At 42.3% G+C, this 11,897-nt stretch overlaps 1 long non-coding RNA gene across 3 annotated transcripts in view; it reads right to left on the reverse strand.

The window, feature by feature from the left end:
* LOC119940126 overlaps nt 1–11,288 on the reverse strand; it is an 85,439-nt gene extending 74,151 nt beyond the window's left edge. For all 3 annotated transcript variants that reach the window (XR_005454883.1, XR_005454885.1, XR_005454884.1), the window contains exon 1: nt 11,217–11,288. This is a non-coding gene — a long non-coding RNA (uncharacterized LOC119940126). The remainder of the gene's footprint in view (nt 1–11,216) is intronic.
* Between the last annotated feature and the right edge of the window lie 609 nt (nt 11,289–11,897).

The following is an 11,897-nucleotide window of genomic DNA, read 5'->3' on the forward strand; positions in this document are numbered from 1 at the left end:
ACATATAGTAAATGCTTAGAACATTAGCACTTAGAACAGTGCTTTGCACATAGTAAGCACTTAACAAATGCCATCATTATTATTAACAAATACCATTTAAAAAAAAATTAATTAGAGTGGTAGACACCATCGCTGTCCACAAAGAGCTCTCCAGTTGAATCACAGATTTTATACACCCTTGGTCTCTGACAGTAATATCCAAGGAGTGGAATTATATCTTGCTACCAAACACAGGAAATGGCCAACATTCTTTGAAGCAATTTATATGTTTTATTATAATTTCCCAAGCAGGTCTGATGTGGGGGAATCTTTCCTGAAATTGTCCAGTAAAGTCTATGATCCAGTTGACAAAACTTTAGAATGCCTAAGGCGTATACCTTTCCTGACTCATTTTACTGCAAACACAGGGCATCATCGTATGTAGGACTGAAAGACGGAGGAATCACAAACCCATCAAGCATTGAGAATTAAGAACTTCTGCTAAAACTTTTTTTAGCTTCTCTTGTATTTTGCAATGCCGATTACATGGAAATTCTTGTCTCCAAAAGGAAAAGAACATCAAATTTATAAACTTTTCCAGATATACTTGGAATGATATCATTCAAATAGCACATACTTTTTCATGGTATTTGTTAAAGCACTTACCAATGAGCCAGGCACTGTACTAAGTGCTGGGGAAGATACAAGCTAATCAGATTGGACAAAGTCCACGTCCCACATGGGGCTTACAGTCTTAATTCCCATTTTACAAATGAGGTAACTGAGGTAAGTGACTTTCCCAAGGACACGCAGCAGACAAGTGGTGAAACTGGGACCAGAAAGTAAGTCCTCTGACCCCCAGGCTCGTGCTCTATCCACTAGGCCATGCTGCTTCTCATGTTGCTGCTGGTTTTTAAAAGACACCTACAATATCCAGTGGGCAACTGTTGGTGCCTTAAAAACCAAACATATATATGCTAAATTAGTGAATATAAGGTTTAATTTTAGTGAGAGAATCTGGGTTCGCCCAAGGAGCGATGGTAGGCCAAGGACAATATGGAAGAGACTGCAAGAGACAGCAGATCCTGGAGGGGACGGCCTATAGGTTGAAGGTCTGGACCACTGTGGATGCAAGATATCTGTAGTGGCAACTGATTATCATCATTCCCAAGCCTCCTGGAAAAACTTCATCAGATTCAGGAACATCCTAAGAGTTGGGATTCCTTTTGATCTGGTCCCCACAGACTTTCCCTGGAGAACAACCAACTCCCTGGTGATCTTGAAATACACTCAAGCTCTCCAGAACCTCTTGGACTAGAGTCAGGACAGACTTCCTGGGCTCACTCTAGGCTGCTCTGCTTTGGTGCCAAACCCTTGGGCTAGCCAAGGGCTGGCCAAGGACTGGCTTGACCCCTGGGTACAAGGGTGTGGACAAGCTGAGGGGAATATAGACAAACCCCTGGATTGACCAAGGACCAGTCTGAGCCCTGGAGGAGAACACAGCCATTCCCCTTTGGACATTCTATTCCAGGTTAGTTTCTCAGACAGATAATATCAGAACAAGCCAAAGGAAGTGGCAGGTGCAGTTGCCACCCTGGATTAGATGCTCTGGGAGACTTTGAGGAAGACTGTGACTGGCTAATATTGTTGCTACACTGAGCATGTTCACTAGATTCTTTTATTACTATAATTAAATTGTTAAGTGCTTACTGTGTGTCAAGCACTGTTTTAAGTCCTGTTGTAGATACAGGTTAATCAGGTTGGACGCAGTCCCTGTCCCATGTAGGGTTCACAATCTAAGTAGGAGGGAAAATAGGCATTGAATCCCTTGTCACGTTGAGGAATTGAGGTACAGAAAAATTAAGTGACTTGCCCAAGGTCACTCAACAAACAACAGGCAGAGCTGGGATTAGAGCATTCTGATCACAGCTCCACCACTTGTCTGCTGTGTGGCCTTGGGAAAGTCACTTACCTCAGTTATCTCATTTGTAAAATGGGAATTAAGACTGTGAGCCCCATATGGGACATAAACTGTGTCCAGTCTGATTTACCTTGGATCTTCCCCAGCGCTTAGTACAGTGCCTGGCACATAGGTAAGTGTGAATACCATAAAAACCAGTACAGTGCTCTGCACACATTAAGCGCTCAATAAATATGATTGAATGAAAAACCAAGGTCCTCTAAGTCCCAAAAGCAAGCTCCTTCCACTGGGCCAAGCTACTCCTCAGATAGCTATCAGAGGTCACTGTATACAGAACACACACACACATTCGCAGAAAGCCACATTATGGTTGAAAATGCTATGATGCCATAAAAAGGAACAGAATTAGACTCAAAGAAAGGTATAAAGATATGAAGAGAATGAGACTGAAAAATGAGAAAATGACATGAATTCTGTTTAGTGACATAGTCACAGAGACAGAATAACCCGGCTGCATAGTCATGCAATTCATTAAAGAGAAACAGAAACTACAAATCACAAATAAAGACAGATGCATAGAGACAGGTGGAAATCAGCTAGACAAAAAAGTGACAGACATGGGGAAAAGGGGAAAAGGTGAGAGATGAGAGAGTACAGGAGTCAGAGAGATAGAGACAAAGAAAATATATTGGCAAGAACTTGGGCCCAGTCCCTATAAAAAAGCATTAATATCCATTGCTTTGCAAGAAGAATTTACTAGCCTCTCTCTGCCTGTTGATGATCCTGTTTCATCGTTCATCTACTACACTTCCCTTTATTATTATCATTGTAATAATATCATGATTCTGGTAATGATTAAGATATAGTCACTCTCCCCAAGTGAGCTCAAAAACTAAATGGGGAAGAAGAGACACATAAGGAATAGGAATAAATTGCTAACAAAAAATTACAATGATAAAGGCAAATTTTACAATTCAACAATCAGCAATTAACAACCTAAAATAAGTAGCTAAACGGTGTTTGGGGTGGGATTCCTGGAGAGTGCAATTCCCGGGTTAGGGTCTCAAGATGTCACTGTGGGGTGGAGTTGGAGCTGGGATAAGGACAGATCTCAGTAGCTAGTCTATGTTGCCACTTGCATCATCCCCAGAAAAGAGGCTGCTACCCTGCAGGCAAGGCCACTTTAATAGCTCAGAAAATACATTTGATTGATTGACTGATTGATAATCATCGAGCAACATGGGTAATTGGCACTGGTCCACTCATTACAAGGCATGAGACCCTCTTTATCAATCAATCAATCAATCATATTGGTTGAGCACTTCCTGTGAGCAGAGAACTGTACTAAGCACTTGGCAACGCAACAATTCAACAGACACATTCCCTGCCCACAACATTATCATTAGGGTGTCTCTCCCATCCCCCTTCCTGGTGCTATTTCACAAAGCATATCTCACTTAACCCATGTAACCTCAATGCTCACCCCTTGGTAACCTGAGTCCTCTGCTGATCTGCAAATACCTAGAAGAAACATGAGAACTGTCAGGAAAGGGGTGGGGGTAATAGACATTCTGGGGAACATCTTTCTGGATCTTGGAGTCCTGACCCGATGAGTCTGAATTCACACCAACCAAATCTGGCTGGCTTCAGACCCTTGGAAGACTTAACTTGGGGAAACTTGTCAGGAAGCTCGTTGTGGGCAGGGAATGTGTCTATCAACTCTGTGGTACTGTACTCTCCCAAGCACTCAGTACAGAGCTCCACACAGTGCTCAATAAATACCACTGATGATGATGATAGCGAGAATAATGTACCGGTTTCTCGAACATCTGTGGTTGCTTGTGGATTGCTAATCTGTAAATGCCAACAGCTCCCTGGGACATCCACATATCAATCAATCAATACTAGAGAAGCAGCATGGCTTACTGGAAAGAACACAGGCTTGGGAGTCAGAGGTCGTGGGTTCTAATCCCGGCTCCACCACTTGTCTGCTATGTGACCTTGGGCAAGTCACTTAACTTCTCTGGGCCACAGTTACCTCATCTGTAAAATGGGGATTAAAAGTTGTCCCCATGTGGGACAACCTGATTACCCTGTCTACCCCAGTGCTTAGAATAGTGTTTGGCACATAGTAAGGGCTTAACAAATACCAAAATTTTATTATTATTATTTATTGAGTCCTTACTTTGTGCAGAGCAGCACTCTACTAAGCGCTTGGGAGAGTACAATATAACACAGTTGGTAGATACGTTCCTTGCCCACAGTAAGTTTAGGAAGAAACCATGCCTATATGGTTGGTGACCCAAATGTGAATTTCCAGTCCATTTAGACTCACTTCAGACATAGCATGAATCCAGACTACATCCAGATCCTTAGGGTGATTGCCTAAGACAGCAGACAGCAGGGCCAGAGTGGGATGGAGCAGAGTAAACTACAAAACTTTAATCTACACAAGGTACTATGTTTCAATATTTTCTTCTTCTTTAAACTGTTCCTTCTGACATTCAGCCCCATGTGGGACAGGGACTGTGTCCAACCTGATAACCTTGCATCAACCCCAGTGCTCAGGACAGTGCTTGAAACATAGGAAGTGCTTAACAAATACCATTATAAAAAAAAAGACGTCAAGCACACAGCCACAGACTGTACCCACAGAGCTCACACTGGGTGTCATTCAACACTTAAAGTGGCCTTTGTCCTAGGACATTTGTCTTTGCTGCAGCCACGCATTTAACCTCAAGGGGCTGAAGAGTTAACTGGCAGATGAGACAGCAAACATGGGTCTCATGTTGCGAGTTGCCAAGCATTATTGTCAGTGGAATACGTTTTGAAAGTGACCTTCAGTACGTCCTTAGACCTTTTCTTCTGGCCACCTCTGGAGCAGGCTCCAGGGCTAAACACTCTATAAAACACTGTCTTGGGGGTCTTTTTATTGTTCATCTGTGCCTCATAACCAAACTAGCAGATGTGAGAAATTGAAAATTGTATTAAAAGATGCAATCCATTTTTGAGTAATCCTTTTAAGTGGTGGAAGCCCAATATCATTTATCTGTACTTATTGAAACCAATCATTCCATGCCTTGATTGCCCTTAATAGGGTTCTGGATTCAAGAAAAAGAATCGTGGTATGAAAGAGAACATAAATGTATGTTAATGTCAACCAATGTGACCCACAATCCCTGGCATCATTTTGGTTTTTCCCCCCTGGTTTCCCAATCTTCCCAAAGCCATTGTTCTAAGGCAGTCACTCCATTCTAATTATTGTTACAACAGACTGTCTTCTGCTGCTCTCTATTAGTTATGCATGGTCAGGCTGTATTGTTTAAGGTGCTATTAAAGTATTTCTTCTGTCCACTACATTTACAAAATGGGGAATTAATATCTGTTCTCCTTCCTACTTAGACTGTGAGCTCCATGTGGGACCTGATGATCTTGTATCTGCCCCAGTGCTTACTTAGTACAGTGCTTGGCACTTAGTGAGCTCTTAAATATCACAATTGTTATTCAATTGTATTTTTAATTATTATTATAGCAGTTATGCTATTTCAGCTCATCACAGTGCAGTTGTCTGGGTGGCCTCCCTCTTGTATCATTCATTCTCTACCAGAAGTGGTTTATCAATCACTCAGTTGTAGTTATTGAGCACTTACTGTGTGCTGAGCACTGTACTGAGAACTTGGGAGAGGACAATCTAACACAGTTGGTAGACATGTTTCCAGGCCACAACAAGCTTACAGCCTAGAGGGGGAGGCAGACGCTAATAAAAATACAGAAATTATGGATATGGTCATTAGTGTTGCAGGGCTGAAGGAGTGGTGAATAAAGGGAGCAAATCCAAGTGCAAGGGTGATGCAGAAGGAAGTGCGAAAAGAGGAAATGAGGGCTTAGTCGGGGAGGGCCTCTTGGAGGAGATGTGCCTTCAGTAAGGCTTCGAAGGTGGGGAAAGTAATTGCGTGTCAGATACAAAGAGGGAGGGCTTTCCAGAACAGAGGCAGGACAAGGGGGAGAGGTCTCAGAGGGTCGCATAAAATGTCAGCACACCAGAGTCTTGTTCATTATTAATTCATGAGAGCCCCATATCATTCTCACAGGTCCTGCGGACAAGTTCTCTTCCTAGCCCTTGCACCCCTCTTTAGGGTAGGCTGGGAACGTGTCTTACAACTCTGTTATACTGTATTCTCCCAAGTGCTCACAGTAAGCGCTCAATAAATGCCACTGATTGATCCATCGATTAGGGACTCCTGCTGCATGCAACGTAAGAGTTTCTGACCATCAACTGTATTTAGTAGATCAACCCATCAATCAGTTACATTAATTGAGTGCAGAGAAGCAACGTGGCCTAGTGGAGAGAGCACAGGCCTGAGAGTAAGATGGACTTGAGTTCTAATCCCGGATCTGCCACTTATCTGCTGTGTGACCTTGGGCAAGTCACTTCATTTCTCTGTACCTCGGTTATCTCATAAGTGAAATGGGGATTAAGAAATGGGGACTGTGTCTAACCTGATTAGCTCATCTCTACTTCAGCGCTTAGTACAGGGCCTGGAAAATAATAAGTGCTTAACAAATACCATAACAAAAGTTAAGAGTCAGGGTTAGAACCCAGGTCCCCTGATTCCCAGATCCATGTTCTTTCCATTGCCATACTGTTTCCCTAAGAAACAGATCAGCTGAAAACTGGACTAGCCACTATGAAACCAAACAAAGAGTCTTCCCCTAACAAGTATCCTATTGGAATTACTGTTCTTTGATTTCAAGTTAATTATAAATGTATCAATTTTGTCACTATGAGGTTTAATTACATTCTTTTCTCTATAAAACATCCCAAGCACTTAGTACAGTGCTCTGCACACAGTAAGTGCTCAATAAATACGATTGAATGAAAAACTCTTATGTTTTCATTCAGAAATGGAGATTCACTCTACACATATTACCCCAGGTAAAAAAACAAAAGACAAAACCATAGAACATGCCCCAAAAAGCCTTCTTTCCTTCTCCACCACTAATATGTGACTTATTTCATTAATCAGGGCTAGGTCCACAGGAGAATTTCTGCTGCAGTACACACAGTTACAGTCGCTGACCTGGAACTCTTAGAATTGGAAAAGTTGTCACTTAGTTTAAAAGTACTGCAGAAGGTCATAAATGACCTAAAAACTGAAAACAAACAACCCAAACCTGAAATAAATGAAATGTTTTTAGTATCTGAAACTCATCAGTAGAGCTCACCAGTAATATTTTTCTGCCAAATCACTCCAAAATTAATGAACTTCAACCCTTTTTTTGTCTAAAGAAAATCACCACAGACAAGGCCATTCTGCAGACCAAATTTTAAATTCCTCTTCCAGCTCCTTGGAATCTTCTTAGATCCAATGCCATAATCTGCCCTGCTTTTGCTTAAATAGATGACCAGGGTGAGTTTAAGGCCTTGATGAGCCTGGGATATGAGGCTGAGGAGGGAAGCTGAACTGTTGCATAACAGTAAGTGTGGCCTAGTGGCTAAAGCATGGGCCTGGGAGTAACAAGGACCTGGGTTCTAATCCTAGCCCCAACACTTGTCTGCTGTGTGACCTTGGGCAAGTCACTTCACCTTTCTGAGCCTCAGTTACCTCATCTATAAAATGGGGATTAAGACTGTGAGCAACATGTGAGACATGGGTTGTGTCCAATCTGACAGAAGTGTATCTACCCCAGCGCTTAATTCAGTGCCTGGCACATAGTAAGCACTTAGCAATACCACAAGTATTAGTAAATTAGTAAATATTTTTGGTGGCTGATTTAAATCTACCACAAAGATATCTAAAATATAACGATATGAAGTTGAACGGGTACAGAATGATCAACTAGTGAAGGAGTTGCTTCAAATAAATACTGTACTATATATAATTAGCACTGTGCATGGGACTCTTCAAAGTTGTCTCGGATGAAATCCCTGCAGCCAAAGGCTTTGATCCTAAGGTAGAGTGACCATGACCAAAATTCAGACTAGGAGAAGTCCATGGCATCCTACACATTATACCGGGCAAGCAATGAAATGGGATGACATCAAGGGAGCAATTGGCAGAAGCAGGAAAATTTTGCACAGTTCTAAGGCATTTCTCCAGTGTACTCCTAGAACCACCCCACTTCATCCAGAGCCTTTGCATTTCCTTCCTGGGTCAGGGTGAAGTCTTGGCACAGAGCACGGGATCTAGAACACACAACAGCTGTTGGAGCTAATGCAACTCACTGCCAGTCATGAAAAACATAATAGATTTATTTATGTATTTATGTATATTGATATCTATTTAGCCTATCTAGACTGTGAGCTCACTGTAGGCAGGGAATGTATCTGTTTGTTGTTGTATTGTACTCTCCCAAGTGCTTAGTACAATGCTTTGCACACAGTAGGAGCTCTATAAGGGCAATTGAATGAATGAATGAATGATGCCAATGAGAGCCAATAAGCATCTGGTTCCACATCTGTCTGTTATATTGTTGTGTTGCCCTCTCCCAAGTGATTAGGATAATGCTCTGCACACAGTAAGTGTTCAATAAATACGATTGATCGATTGAATGATATCATCATCATGTACCACAGAGTTGGCAGACACATTCCCTGCCCACAATGACCTTACAATCTAGAGGGGGAACTAGAGATATGTCAGCTGAAAACTGGACTGTCATATATAAACCTGGATAACTGGCCACCCTATTTTAAAAACATCAGTCGAACAATCTATGGTATTTATTGAGCATTTACTGGATGCAGAGCACTGTACTAAGCAGTTGGGAGTGTAATAATAGTAATAGTTATTATGGCATTTGATAAGCACTTACTATGTGGCAGGCCCTATACTAAGCATTGAAGTGGATACAAGCAAATTGGGTTGGACACAGTCCCTGTCCCACATGGGGCTCACAGTCTCAATCTTCATTTTACAGATGAGGTAACTGAGGCATAGAGAAGTGAAGTGACTTGCCCTAGATCACATAGCAGACGAGTGTAACAGAGTTGGTAGACACATCCCCTGCCCACATAAGCTTACAGCCTAGAGGAATATACGATAACGTTCATTTTTGGGGAAAAAAAGAATTTTAGTTTATAGAATTTTGAGGTACATATTGTTCCCTTTCTCTGCACAGCTAAAGGTTCTGTATACCAAAATCTCACCCCAAACAATCACCCCTTCTGGGAGAAGGAAAGAAAAGCTTACCTCACTAAAGGTTTTCCCTAATGAGAGGTTTACATTTCATTAGAAAAGAGATTCTTCCTCCCATTTCCTTTAAAACTGCAATGAAGCAGCACTAAAGCCAGGCTGGGACACCCAGCCTTTCCTGGGCCTTTCCAGGGTTTGAACAACCCTGAGCTGCCTTCTCTGGAACTGTTCCATTCTTGCATTGCACGGGCGGGGGGAATAATTTCCCCTCCTTAGCCTCCCAAAATAAGCCTGCCCTATATGGCCTGTAAACGTTTATGTAGACTACCTACCCTCTAAGCAGAGCTAGAGAGCTAAGGGGAGGGTGAAAGAGGAAGGAAATCAGTCTCACTGTTTCTACTTGACATTTTTCCATAACACCCTCATTGTACTGCATCTTTAGAATGAATTTAGAGTAAGTGAAGCATTCCCCTGAAACAATGCACTGAATACACAGCCCAGAAAACACTGAATATGCAGCTACTCCCAATATGTGCATGAGCAGGGAAGCAACACATTTCTCTGTGTCATTGCAGTCACTCTGAGATTATTGTCAAGAGCTACTGAAGCTTTAAATATCCTGCCTGGATGCTATTATTTATACAATACAATGTCATCTCTCTCTATTGATCCTTTTCAACTCAGGTACTAGTATTCCCATCACTGTCACAGGGAATATGCCTGATTATTATTATTATTGCATTTGTTAAGTGCTTACTATGTGCCAAGTACTGTACTAAGCACTGGGATGGATACAAGCAAATCCAGTTGGATACAGCCCTGTCTCACATGGAGCTCACTTTCACAATCCCCATTTTACAGATGAGGTAACTGAGGCCCAGGGAAGTGAAGTGACTTGCCCACGGTCACACAGCGGACAAGTGGCAGAGCCAGGATTAGAATCCCTGACCTTCTGACCCCCAGGCCTCTGCTCTAGCCACTATGCCCTGCTGCTTCCCAATGTTACATTGTACACTCCCAAGCACTTAGTACAGTGCACTGCCCAGAGTAAGCACTCACTAAATATGATTGAATGAATGAATGCCACAACCCCAACTTTTCTCCCCTCTCTGCTCTATGCCTGCCTCCTCAGTCCTCTCTCAGCTCCAGTCCATCCTTCTCCCATCATTATCATCCTCCTCCTCCGCATCATCATTTTGACAAGCACGATTGTACACCAAATCAAAAAAGACCTAGTTAAATCAGAGATGTTGACAGGCAGGGGCCAGCAAGTTGCAATGTATTTTAATTTATATTTTTATTTAGAAAATTATATCCTTGTGATGATCACATTTTAGTTCCCAATTATTCAGCGGAAAACTACGGGTCAATCACCACAGTATAGGACACCGTGACAGAGAAGGGAATGGATCTTCTAAGACAGAGAGGCTTTGTAAGGACTGTGAGGGGAGGAGACAAAAGCTCAAGCAAAATTGGGTGCTACCAACAAGAAGCTTGACAGCAGAATGAAGGACAAACAAGCAAAAACTGCTTACTATCGGCTTCAAAGCTCTCAATCACCTTGCTCCCTCCTACCTCACTCCCTTCTCTCCTTCTACAGCTCAGACCACACACTCCGCTCCTCTGGTGCTAACCTTCTCACTGTGCCTTGTTCTCGCCTGTCCTGCCACTGATCCCTGGCCCACATCCTACCTCTGGCCTGGAATGCCCTTCCTCCTCAAATCTGCCAAACTAGCAAACTTTCCCCCCTTCAAAACCCTGCTGAAAGCTCACCTCCTCCAGGAGGCCTTCCTGGACTAAGCCATCCTTTTCCTCTGCTCCCCCCCCACATCAGCCCCACTTGCTCCCTCTGCTCTACCCCCCTCCCCTCAGCACTTGTATGTGTATATATGTACATATTTATAATTCTATTTATTTTATTAGTGATGTGGACATATCTATAATTCTATTTATTTATATTGATGCCTGCTTACTCGTTTTGATGTCTGTCCCCCCCTTTCTAGACTGTGAGCCCGTTGTGGGCATGGATTGTCTCTATTTGTTGCTAAATTTCACTTTCCTAGCACTTAGTACAGTGCTCTGCACACAGTAAGCACTCAATAAATATGATTGAATGAAAGAATGAACAAACTTTGGGTGTGCATAATGTGGTTGTATTTCTGGGATCGATCCACACTGACCTTTTCAGCAACATGTGCACCCAGGGAGGAATTTTACCATCAGTGGCATCTTCTTCAAGCCCAGAGGACTCCTGAATAATAGAAGTTTGGATATTACTTCAGCTTTGTCGTTCTACGGTTTGATTTGAAGCTTGATACTCTGTTGTCAACAAACTGCCTGTCAATTTCCCAAAGGACATACTGGACCTTTTTATTCAGTTCATGTTTCCATGCATCATTGGATAGTGCACACAAACACGATCTTTACATGGACAGTGTGGAATGAAATATTATTCATCCATAAATATAGTCTTCTGTCAAACCTACATTCATGGTAGATATCAGTGTCAGTCAATAATTGCACCTCAAAAATAAAAAGGTTATATAATAGAAACTTAAAGTATTTTTTCGGCACTAACTATGACAAGCACTGTGCTGAGGACTGGAGAAGAAACAAACCTAACAGATAAAACACAGTCCCTGTCCCACATGGGGCTCATAATCTCCAGGGGAAACACAGGTATAGACAAAGACAAAAATGGGATAGCACCCACGAAAAGCAACTGAGTCAACAAAGCGAGAGACAATGTCAACTAAAAAAAAAATGGATTTTGGAGGGAGGAATTTCAGATTTCCTGTTGCTTCAGGTAAACATCTCTTAGGTACAAACTCTTTGCAGCCTCTCGTTGCGGGCAGAGAATG

This window comes from Tachyglossus aculeatus, chromosome 18, assembly GCF_015852505.1.
Source record: "Tachyglossus aculeatus isolate mTacAcu1 chromosome 18, mTacAcu1.pri, whole genome shotgun sequence".
In the NCBI taxonomy this organism is placed as follows: Eukaryota; Metazoa; Chordata; class Mammalia; order Monotremata; family Tachyglossidae; genus Tachyglossus; species Tachyglossus aculeatus.